Here is a 10,927-nt window from a genome sequence, read left to right on the forward strand (position 1 = left end):
TGATCATATATGTTGTATTGGTTTGACAAAACTTTTTAGATAGTGTTTTTTGCCAAATGATTGTTATGTAATATAAAGATGAAAATAGTTTTGAGTATTTTGTGCTTTTAATTATTTGTTATTACTTTTATTTATTTTTTGTTTTTGTTGAAGAGCAAAAGGCAATTTTAAGTTTTTAACCGTTGTAACAATAAATGATCTAGAAAAAAAGTGTATAACTATAATGTTCTCCAAAAGCTGGCGAGGATGGTTTTAGATAGATGTCCACAGACGAGAAGTATAAGGTAAATTGTGCATCACTTGGCATGTTTAGTACATAGCCTAATACACATGGAAGGAAGTGGCGTATGAGACGTCAACCTCATGGGTTTCTCATTTGCAGGCAATAAGTTGGGCCATTTTTCCAATTGACCAAACTGGTGACCCAATTCCTCCTTCAATAAAAGATTTGGGCTTGGACTTGTTGATTCATTGGATGTCCTTTTTCCATATCAACAAGAAAAGGGCCTTGTTGACCCAGGCTCGGGTCAAGAGACAGGACTTGGATCAATAATTAAAAATAGACTGTTTTAAAAACTATAAAAATCTCCTCTAATTTTTTTTTTTTTTACATTTCCACACAAGAGAGGGGAGAGAGAATTCGAATTAGTGACTTCCGCTTCATAATGCATGGTCTCCAATCAATTGAGCTACCCATTGAAGACAAAATCTCCAGTAATTTTGTTTTACAATACTTGAGCCAAATTCTCATCAAAATCAAAATATTTGACAACAATGCTTCTTCTTTATTTATTTCATAAATATAATGAGAAATTTATTCCACCCAAATTTGAACAATGCTTTGTTTAAACTCTTTGAATGTCATCGTCCCAATTAGTTTCTAAATATGCAGCATGCTCTATAATCTCACCATAAAGTCATCAATTATTTATAAAATAATAAGGATCCTCTCAATTTTATTTGAAATTGAGAGTATCCAGCTAATTAGTGTATTTTAGAGGGGTAAAATTGTCTAAAAAATTAAAATGACAATTTTACTCCTCTAAAAAGTACTAACCGGATATTCTCTATTTCATTTGAAATGGAAAGGATCTTATTCCGACATTTGATACCCATGATTGTAGTGAAAATCGTGATGAAAACCCCATTAATTACGAGTTATTCCAACATTAAATTAGAGAGATTGTCCACAGTAAAATTGTTTGTAAAAATTAAAAAAAAAAAACAAGTTTTACTTTAAACTAAATCGAAAGAAATTGCTTCAATTTCAAACTAGATATGCCATTCTCCTTGGCCTCTCAGCTTTCCGTTGCTTGCTTTCACGCTCCCTTCTGCCCCCATGTGCTCACGTGTGCTTTTCTCATCTGCCAATCCGTCGCCCTTCCCCAAAGTTGCAGCTTATGTTGTAGGGCAATATTGTTGTAGTTTCATTTGGGGTATTTATGTTATTTCTGTGTGATTGTATTGATTTTCTAGTTTTGTTGTTGCTTTATGTGGATTTAAGTCTCACTGTATTTACCTGGTTAGCTAGATTTAGTTGAGGAGGTTTTTTCTTTCTGACCTTCGTTAGTCTCATCTTTGTTGATGTAGGAGTTTGTAAAAGGTTGAGGAAACTTTTAAGGTTTGTGCCCCATTTTGTATTGTTTAATGGCGCGTCTCTAGTACATTGCTAACTGTCTTAACTGGCAGGAATTTCATAGGGTCTTATAATTTATTTGTCACATTCCCTGTTTTTTTTTTTTTTTTTGGTTTAACTTGGATGTTTTTGGGTTACCGGTAAAAATAATAAAAATTAGATTAATTGGCTGAATTTAAAAATTGTCTATAATTTAAGAAAAGAAATCAAACTGAAGAATGTGGTCTCCCTCCAAATTCACAAATAATAAGATTTAACTCCAACACAAGCTAGAGATATTTGGAGTTATTTAATTTTTAAAATAGGCGGAATAGAATTTTTGGTTTTGGTACGCAGCAAAATCTGGTACTCTGTCACTTGAGAATACTGAAGGCCAGGGTTAGTTGGTAGTCAGTGAATAAAGCGTATCAAATCTAAAGGAAAAAAAGAATCTAACTCTAAAGAAAAATTGTTTTTACTGAAGGTAGTAATATATATATAAACAAGAAATAGAACTGTACATAAATACTTGTAATAAACTTGTAATTATTTCAATTATAATTGTTATTACTTATTTTTTAATTAATTAGTAATATTAAAAATCAACGCTCAGACAAAGACACCATGCCTTTGCTCAGACATATGCATGCTCGATCTCTCTCTCTCTCTCTACGCGATCTCTTTCTTTAAGCTTTCAATTCAAAAAATTCCTTTCAAATCCCTGCCTGGGATTTTTCCCGTTTCAGATTTCTAGGGTTTTGTTCTCTAATTACCTAATTGCTCAACTATTCAAGGAATTTGTTTCACTCAGATTTGTTTAAAACTATCAGTTGGGTTTAGTAGAGCTTCACAGCTTCGAGTATTTATGGTAAGTCTATTTTTCTTCTTTCTATTACCAAATTTTAGTAATTTTTTTTCTGATAGTTTAGTTAGTTAATTTAGTTGGGTTTCCTGTTCTTTACTTCTATTTTCTTGAATATAATGCTAGATCTGTGTTATAAGCTAATGTCTCTGAGCAATTTCTTATCGCAATTCTTTGTTCGGATTCGGAGAACTTTGGGCTATGAAATACAGAAAAATAAGGGAAAGGAGAAGATGAATTCGTAAGAAAGGATGAGATATTATTGCAAGTTAGGTTGCACTCATTTATTGAACAGTGCCTAGACATAAAAGACAAATATATATATATATATATATATATATATATATATATATATATATATATATATATATATTACATAAGCTCTTACTACACACACTTTTTTTTTTTTTTTTTTTTTTTAAATATTGTAACTTCCGCTTTATGAAGTATATTGATTTCTATTCAATTGAGTAACTACCATAAGACATTTGCACACACTTTTTAACTCTTTACTTCTAAATTAGGGTCATTTTGTGTACCCATATTTAAGGTTAAGCTTTAGACTCCTGCAACACAGACCTACCATGCACACAGATAAGATAAGTCAATATCGACTTTGCCGTGGAGTGTAGACTCAAAAAGAATATTTATTTTTGTCCAAAAGAATCTGATAAAGTTAACAACCAAATTTCAAAGCCTCAATCACTTGAGATGAGGGTTTTGTGACTGTGAAAACAATCCAAACAAAAAATAAAAAATAAAATAAAGGAAAAATAAAATAAAAAAATAAAAGACTTAAGAAATTACAACAAATAAAAAAAAAAAAAAAATTAAACAAAAATCTAATAATTGGTGTTAGCGCAATATGCTTACATCCACACACTAAAGTCCTATAAACTACATTTAGCCTTTTTTTAAATGATTTGATTGTACATAAAGAACTTCATTATATAGAGGCCAAATGAAAAGAGCTAAACAATGTGGGACAAAAACCAGCCACTTATATAGAAACAAAGGAAGAGGGACTTCTTGTAGTTTAACAGAGCCAACCCTTTGAAATTATTTTACAATAATACTGTACTTGAAATGGATTGATCCCACGAGTTGATTACTTAAAATGGGTTGAGTACTTAATATTGTTATAAAGATGAAAAGTACTGCCATTTTGGTCGAGGGCATTACGCATTTTGTCCTCCATCTGTTCTATGACTTCAGCAACAATGACGTCACTTAGCAAATTACACAACAACTTACGGATACATATCTCAATTACCTAATTTACCTTTAACTCCATCGCCATAGACATGAGTAACCGTAGAAATCTCTATTGTGATTAGTCTCATGTGGTGGACTTTTTTATACCAACGGGCCTTAAGCCCAAGCTCCAGCAAGGAGGGGCCCAATATTTGGGTTGCTAAGTCCAATGAGATATTCATATCTCAATAAATAACAATACTGAATGTTGGGTTTAGATTTAGGTAAAATGTAAAATCAGTTTATTTGATCTGTAATTAGCTCAATGTAATATCAAAATAAATTTAAAAGTTTTTAAGGTATGTTAAAAAAATAATTTAGTTTCTTCAACCAAATTTCCTATACTTATTTAACAGATTTTGAGAACGTGATATATTAAAGCGAATAAAATTGTGACACATGTCCTATTTAAGTAAGTTTAACACTAACAAATTAAATTTGTTAAATTAGTGGACGAAATTTGAATGTAAAAATTAAATTGTTTATTTAGTATACCTCAGAAATCTTTGAATTTATTTTAATACTATAAGGAGCTAATTATAAATTAAGTAAATCAAATTTTTCCTTTAGTTTTAATCTTTTCATTTTTTATTTTACTTTTTAGTTAACTACTAAGATATATATTGCAATTTCGAGGTTTTATCTATGAGCATAATATTCTTGCCTGGTCGGATGGACCAATGGGGCACTACTCCGGCGTGCAAAACAAGCTAAGAAAAAGATCATTGGAGTGATGTCAGCGACAGCCGAGTCAACAGATATATATTAGGCTAATTTATGTAGGTCATGCCTTTTCAAAAGGTTTTTTGGTAAGACCTTTTCAAGATTTTTTTGGATGATGACGTTTCTTGCCACGTCAGCGGGAGCCGAGTCAACAGATCTATATATATTTGGCTAATTTATGTACGTCATGCATTTTCAAGGGTGTTTTTGGATGATGACGTTTCTTGTCACGTGGCACGAATCTTGTAGGAGTTATATAATGAGAAGGAATTAAGTTGTGAAGTCGTCACCAGAGTCTATCCAACAAAAATTTACAGAATAGTTAAATACTTCATAATCAAAATATAGCACACGACATCAATAAGATATTAGCTAGTTCTTTTTGTTTTTTGCTTTTTCTTTAAGAAAACAATAGAAAAAACTTAAAAAAAAAAAGAAAAAAAGAAAAGAAAATAGAGAATAACATATAAAAGCAGTTTCACAGTAAAATGTTTTTGCTTCTGCACTGATTTTTTTTTTTTTTTTAGAAGAGAATATGAACCAGAAGATCTTCTAGAAATGCTGAAATAAAAGAAAATCGAAGTGTTGATCCGATAGTTAAGGATTTATTGATTTCGCAAGAACTGGTTCTATACCTCAGGTCAGAGACCTGTGGAGTATTCGCAGTTTTTCTTTCTTTCTTTATTTTTTTATTTTTAGAGATCCGAAGTTTCTCTATCTTTGGTGGCCGTCGATGGTTGGGAGGTGTGATGCTCGTGGATATGGGCCCGGGCTGGCAATGCGTGGACTTTGAGGTGACGATTTTTTAATTTTGGGGCCAAAGATTTGGTGGCCGGCCGGCTACACAACTAAACAAATTAGGGGAAATCAGAGCCCAAATTAGGGGAGAGGAGAGCTGGAGGGAGTTAGAGAAAGAGAGGGGAGAAGAGAGTTTTTATTTATTTATTTATTTTTTTTAAGGAGAGGGCAAAATTTTTCTTTGACTACGTAAACATTTTAGGTTAACTTGTACTTTGGAAAATGCTGGTCCTCTCCTCTGTAGTTGTTACTCTAATCTCAAAATTAAATAATAAAATTTGAGAAATAAATTTAATTATTTAATTAATAATTAACATGATAAATATTACATTTAAGTTGCAATAGGACTTGTAGTCAATGCTATATCCAAAGTAGCACTCTTTTTTTATTGCACTATATATACTGCTAAAAAAGGGTTTGGCTTATAACTTATAAGGTATATATAATGAAAAAACTATAGCATATGGGTTGTATTTGGTTGTACTTTTTCAATGGCTGGTCCAAATTTAATTTTACTCACTCTCTCTTTCTTATGAAATACTTGGAATTAAAACCGAACAGTTAGAAAAATACCTTGGTTCAACTACTAACATATACATTGAAAATATGAAAAATAACTGAAAGCAGCAGAAAACTTCTAATTAAACAACTAGATCAATTGAAGGATGGAAGAACAAGTTCCATATGAGAATATATGATTAACCTGATTCTTAATTTGCTTGCTATATATGTTGTGTTCAGGAATCAGGATATTGAGGGGCAAGTTTCCAAAATTGATGGAGATGATTCCGGACAAAAGAGAACAACAAAAAAGACAATTCTTGACCCAGAGGGGCAGCTGCTTCAGTGGTGGAATATAATGGTTGCAGTGTCATGTGTGATTGCAGTATCAGTAGACCCTTTGTTCTTTTACCTTCCTGTCATCAATGGAGATGCCAAGTGCGTTTGGTTAGACAAAAGATTGAAGATCATAGCCATTACTTTGAGATTTGTCACAGACTTCATTTATGTTTTGAATATAATCTTACAATTTATTTGTCCTTACATCGACAAGGACTCTCGTAAGCTTGGACGAAATATAATAGTTAGAGATCCTCAGCAAATAGCAAACTGCTATGTCTTCTCCTGGTACTTCGTAATTGATGTTCTCGCTATTCTTCCCCTCTCACAGGTAATTAAGGAGCACTATCTCATTAAAATTCCCTACACATGTATAGCCATGGCTCGGGGGAATATTGCATATAAGCTGGATGTATCTTACGGTCTGTTTTAATTTGTGCAGGTTTTATTTCCAATTATTTTTTCAAAAGTGAGAGGTTCAAGATTTTTGGACGAAAGGAAGTTCCTGAATGCTGTTGTTTTCTGCCAATATGTACCAAGAATTCTCCGAATCTACATATCATGGATAAATCTTACCAAGTCTGCCAGCAAACTTGCTAGACTTGTTTGGATTAAAGCTGCATTTAATTTCTTTCTCTATATTCTTGCTAGCCATGTAAGTTTCATTATCAATATCATGTTCATTTTACGTCATAAATTTTTTTTATTGCTTATTTCATTTTTTGTTTTCTTTCAATAAGTGTCGTATGTTTATCAAAGGTTTCCTTAGATTTCTGTATAAAATGAATCGACCTTGGTAAATCATAAGCATGCATTGCGCACCTAGCTACTTTAATTATATCCATGTGTGATTAATTATATAGTACTACCATTTCCAGTCTAAGCTTGACACGTGAATGAAAGTATCTAGCTAGGACCAGTGTTTTATTTAGAAATGTTTGATACTATATTTTTATTTGACAATCGATCACATGGTGTTGATGAGACAGTTTTGAGTAACCTTTAAATTGTTATATCTATAAGATTGTCTCCTTCTTTTGTAGTTTTTTTTGTTGAATATATGCAGAATTGACTCATCTTTAAGAGAATTGTTGGTTCTTTAATTAGGTACTGGGTGCTTTTTGGTACTTATTTTCTGTCCAACGAGAGACGGCTTGTTGGCACAAAGCCTGTGAAAAGCATGTCGGATGTACCCCAAGTTCTTTTAGCTACAATCAACCTTCAAGCGATCATGCATTTTTAGATGATTATTGTCCTGTACAGACAGCAAACACAACGCTCTTTGATTTTGAAATATTCTTTGAAGCCCTTCAATCTCATACGTTAGAGTCCACAGATTTTCCGCGAAAGCTCTCACACTGTTTCTGGTAGGGCCTACAAAATTTGAGGTTTGCACATGTTAAACTCTTTTTACGACAATATGAGATGTGAATTTCCACTTTTGTTTTAATTAATTACCATTCATCCAAAAGAAAAGTACATTATTTTGAGATATATATATATATATATACATTATTTTGAGATATATATATTGCTATCTCATACATGATAGTTACTTCAATATTTGCAGTTCTTTTGGTCAAAACCTTCAAACAAGTACATATTTTTGGGAAAACTGCTTTGCAGTTCGTATTTCAATCTTTGGCTTACTATTGTTTCTGCATTTTATTGGGAATTTGCAAGTTGGTGCTCAACATCTTTTTAATCTTTAGGGTGCTTGATTATATAATTATGTGTATGAGTGTTATTGATGATTTCTTTATACACGCATGTAGAAGGACTACTCAACATGCATTTGTTATTAGAATATTGACTAATTAATGACTAAATTTATCATTTCCTATCAATCAAAGATTTAAAGATGAGCAGTAATTTATCAACAGAATTTGATGATCTAAACTTGTCATGTATCAGACATATATATAGTTGGCAACTGAAATTTCAGAAGAAATTATAAAAAACATGAGAGTTAAAGAACGAGAAATAGAGCTATGGATATTTAGAAACCAGCTCCCTAGTACTATAAAAGAGGAGATCATGCCCATCGTTCAATACATGCCGGAAGAAAAGAAAGATGTTGACGTGCAAAATCTACTATCTCATCTTCCCATTGAACTTGGAAGGAAGATTAAGCGCTATATCTGCTTACCCATGCTAAAGCAAGTGAGTTCCCTTCCCTTCCTTTTTGATAATTTGATTGGATTGTGATAGTGTTAAATACAAATATTCTCATTATTCTTCTCGATTGCTTATTTGCTAGGTGCCATAGGCTCATAGCTTCAAGGAAAAGGTGAACAACTTTTACAGTTGATTTGCGAGTATCTGAAGCCAATGCACTACAACTAGCACAACTACATTGTGAGGGAGGGAGAACCACTTGATGCGATGCTCTTCATAACGCAAGGCATCATATGGAACTTCACCACCAGTATTAATGCTAAGAGAAGCGCCAAGTGTATTGAGAAAGGTAGTTTCTATCGAGAAGAACTTCTAGATTGGGGGTTGGAATGCTCTGCTGCATTACCCAACCTATCCGACCTCCCAATCTCTCTCAAAACTGCGAAAACGCACACAAAAGTTGAAGCCTTTGCTCTAATGGCCAACGACTTGAGGACTATAGTTTCCCGACGTACTGAAGCAGCTTCTTCTGTACAAGCATTAACTGGAGCAGCTTTCCGGCGAATTAATGAAAGGAATAATGAAAAGTCGTCTCTCCGGTTGGTTGCAGGGAAGAGGAAAATTGAATTGTCGTCTGCCTTGTTGCCCAAGGGGAACAAAAGCTAGTTCAATTCTCATGCTCTTGGTGTTGAAAAATGAAAAGCAATAGTTTGTTTTAGAGGCCTTTGCATTAAGTTGTGTACAAAAATTAATAGATTATTTGCTGAACGTAGGCCCATGTTGGGATGGGTTTGGGTTTGCTCGATGGTGGTGATAACGGGTTTAGCCGATTGTATACGGGTAGGGTCAGGGTGTTTTGGAAGATTCACTTGAAGACCCAATTAGACATTTTCCGAGCGTGAAGCCTCTGATCTTGCCCATGATTTGTTCGGTGAGAATGAACAAATTGTAATGGGATTTTGTTTTCTTACGTTAATGGTATATATAAATAGTATCACGTCATTTAAAATTTCAAACGACATGACAATATATAAACTTGTGTTTAAGCATGTCGGAATTACTGTGGACGAGCTACTCTTAAGTTTAACCATTTCTAAAGGCCGAGTTGGAGGTGGCCAAACCACTTCCAAGTGGATAGTCAAATTACATTCTTGCAAGCCATTCCCAACCATTTATTTTTTCTCCTTTCCTTCTCATTTTTTTTTTCCTTAACTTTTTTATTTTATTTTTTGTTTCTATATATACGGTATATTTTTAATTTTAAATGATGTGGTGAAGTTATATAATAATGAGTACTGTTGATTCAATGATATATATATGTGTTATAATTTTATTAGATATGACATGGTCACTAAAAAACCTAACGTAAGGAGTACGGAGAAAAGAATTTGATAACGAAGCATTATATATACTTTAAAAGAGTGATGGATTTGATAAGTTTCAAATTAAACCTGAATGATGAATTTGTAAAAGGTTAAACTCCTGGAACCTCTACAGTATTTTTCTCTTAAAAAAAAAAAGAAAGTAATTTTATCTTCAAAAAAATATATTTGCTTAGTAAAAAGCTTCCCTTTACATTGGTTTTACTCTATTTCATGTGTGCCCCTTATGTCCATGTGTGCTGCCTTGGTTTCATGACGTTGCCTATGGCCTGAACATCTGTACATTTTAATATATGATGATTTTTTTATCTTTCCCTGGGATCGGAGGAGGAAGGTGAAGATGACGTCAAGTAATCGATGATCATCATTCCTCTTATGCCCTGGTCAACACAAGTACTGTTACACATATGGATTTATTTGAAATTAATTAAAAATTCTATATATAGACATAATTTATAATTTTCTTGAGCTGTGCTTGCGAGGAGAAAACTTCTTAGATGTTTCTAGGTGGGTAATATTCATGATCTACCGGTCTAATGCTGACTTGTGTGCAGTTTTCCTCTTAATTAAGAAGTATAAAATATTGTTTTGGACCAAAGAAAAAAAGGAAAAAAAAAAAAAGAAAAAAGGGAGGGGAAGAAAAGCTATATATATATATATTCAGCGGTGAAGTAGCTAGTACGGATTGTCAAGGTTAATGGATTTCAGTCTAGAAGGAATGTGTGCACATTTAACTAGGAGTTGGACGTATCAATTTCTTTGATTATTTTATTATTAGTATGATTATCATGTAAGCTTAACGATATTATATATATTTGAACATGCATGGAACTTAAGGCAGGACAAATGGTATTTAGACAAAGCTACAATGATTCTATTTACTTGTAAATCATTGTCATGATACGAAGAGAGGAGCTGCTATTTATTCTTAAAGTAAGGTGAACGTTGGGTTTACCTTTTATCTTTTCATTTATTTATTTTACTTTTTACTTAAATATTTTTGGGATTATATATATACCTATGTAATCTTATCTTAATTTGGGCTTGGGTAGGTTTGATTTTTTTTTTTAGTGATGGCATTAGATGAGATTTCTTTGTCCTTGGTGAAAGCATTTTTCATTAACTAGTTTTGTTAGTCTAATTAGCATTCATTATGTTAATTAAACCATTTGCTTTGGAAAAATGTATTTTATAATATAAAAAAAAAAAAAAAAAGTTGTGGTGGATCAATATAAAAAAACCTCAATTTTTAGCTCCAAAAACAAATATTTGGGTCCCAACAAAAAGTAATTGGGCCCTGAAACAACTCATTTTTAATAAGTTATGTTAGCCCAA

At 32.4% G+C, this 10,927-nt stretch overlaps 1 pseudogene; it reads left to right on the top strand.

Moving 5' to 3' along the window:
* Positions 1–5,946: 5,946 nt before the first annotated feature.
* Positions 5,947–8,876, top strand: LOC132166866 (cyclic nucleotide-gated ion channel 1-like; annotated as a pseudogene).
* Positions 8,877–10,927: the final 2,051 nt, after the last annotated feature.

The sequence above is a fragment of the Corylus avellana genome, chromosome ca1 (genome assembly GCF_901000735.1).
Source record: "Corylus avellana chromosome ca1, CavTom2PMs-1.0".
NCBI lineage: Eukaryota > Viridiplantae > Streptophyta > Magnoliopsida > Fagales > Betulaceae > Corylus > Corylus avellana.